Consider the following 1,976-nt stretch of genomic DNA (forward strand, 5'->3'; position numbering starts at 1 on the left):
CAGAGCTGGGGGTCCTACCAATGGGGTTAATATAGGGAACTGATGGGGCTCAGAGCTGGGGGTCCTACCAATGGGGTTAATATAGGTAACTGACGGGGCTGGGTGGGCAAAGCTGGGGATCCTACCAATGGGGTTAATATAGGTAACTGAAGGGGCTGGGTGCTCAGAGCTGGGGGTCCTACCAACGGGGCGCAGGCCTGCACTCCAGTACCAACTTCTTTGTGTAAAAAGTTTTTCTTGTGAATCATGTGATGGTTTACATGGGAGAACATTAGCTTTACATTCATCCTATTGTATAAATTATGTGATAGTTTCCATGGGAGAACATTAGCTTTACATTCATCCTATCGTATGACTTATGTGATGGTTTACATGGGAAAACATTAGCTTTACATTCATCCTATCGTATGAATCATGTGATGGTTTACATGGGAGAACATTATCTTTACAGTCATCCTATCGTATGAATCATGTGATGGTTTACATGGGAGAACATTATCTTTACAGTCATCCTACCGTATTCCATTTCATTGCAATGATTACATTCCCCTGCATGCATCATCAAACAACCAAAGTGTACACCCCCGCATGCCTGTCCCCCAGCGGTCAGCACTAGGTCCCTCTCCCTCCCTGAGTCCAGAGTCCCCAGCTGCTCCATCTCTCCATATCATTGTCTCTGCCTCCATCTCTGGCATCACTGCTTCTCTGGGTAGGGTCCCACACTTTGCTTTTCTCCCTTGATGGTTCCAGTGACCTCAGCTCCTGGACTGTAAGATCCACCACTCCCCTCCTCTTTCAGTAACAACTTCTTGTGCACAGGAAAAGTTGGTTCTCTGTGTGCATGCAAGGCTCTTCCAGCCCATTCACTGAGTCACTGAACTTTATTCTTCCCAACCTTTGCCTCTGAGAACAAAGATGTTGCTTCTTTCCTGGTCTCAAAGCCCCCCGTCCAGCTTTCATGTGTCACCGCAGGCAAACCATCAGAGCCCAGATGGACAACAGTGAGGATTCCGATAAGGAATGGACACCTAGGCAGAAAGGTGAGGACAGCAGGATTTCCAAGGGTCAGGTTTCAGCCACTTCCCAGCAGTTAACAAGAGTTTGTTCACACACAGACAAATATTCAGAAAAAAGCAAAATGCAAAGGCTACATACAGTATAAAGCCATTTATCAAAAGCTTTATAATGTCTAAGATAATAACCCGACACCCATCGAGTTGATTCCAACACATACTGATCCTGCTATATAGGGTTTCAAAGACTGTAAATCCTTTTAGTTTTCATTTCATTGCAATGATTACAAGCCCCTCCATGCATCATCTTTCAGCAGTATTTGCTTCTATTCCCTCTGTTTTTGGTGTGTGTTTTTTTGTTTTTTAATGTTCACAAAAACACTCAGGAATATATAATCATTTAAACAACCAAAGATGCATCCTGTAAGCCAGCCTCCTGCCACCAGCACACAGCCTTTCTCTTTCTATGAGTCTAGAGTCCTCAGCTGCTCCCTCTCTCCATGTCCTCATCACTGCCTACATCTCTGGTGTCGCTGCTTCTCTGGATAGGGTCCTGCATTCTGCTCATGCTTTTCTCCCTTAATGGTCCTAGGGTTCTCTGTACCTGGACTGTAAGATTAACTACTCTGCACTTTTGTTACAAAACTTCTACCTCTACAGTTGTGACCATTGCAAGTAGTCATGATAACAATTACTCACTATTGAACCATAAGACTCTTATCCCCATCTCCTTTGACCAGACCCATCTAGACAAGACTAAAACTATTCAATGGGGATTCTGCCTTACCCCTCACACTCTGAAGCTAAACTCCCTCTTGAAAACTTGCTAGCCAGTCACTTCTTGCCTTTATGTTTGTTGTTGTTGTTAAGTGCTGTTGAGTTGGTTCCAACCCATAGAGACCCTGTATAGGGTTTCCAAGGAGCAGATGGTGAGCTTGAACCACCAACCTTGCAGTTCAAATG

At 44.6% G+C, this 1,976-nt stretch overlaps 1 pseudogene; it reads left to right on the forward strand.

Moving 5' to 3' along the window:
- Window positions 1-908: 908 nt before the first annotated feature.
- LOC102830977 overlaps window positions 909-1,976 on the forward strand; it is a 17,976-nt pseudogene continuing 16,908 nt past the window's right edge.

The sequence above is a fragment of the Chrysochloris asiatica genome, unplaced genomic scaffold (genome assembly GCF_000296735.1).
Source record: "Chrysochloris asiatica unplaced genomic scaffold, ChrAsi1.0 scaffold00754, whole genome shotgun sequence".
Classification (NCBI taxonomy): Eukaryota; Metazoa; Chordata; class Mammalia; order Afrosoricida; family Chrysochloridae; genus Chrysochloris; species Chrysochloris asiatica.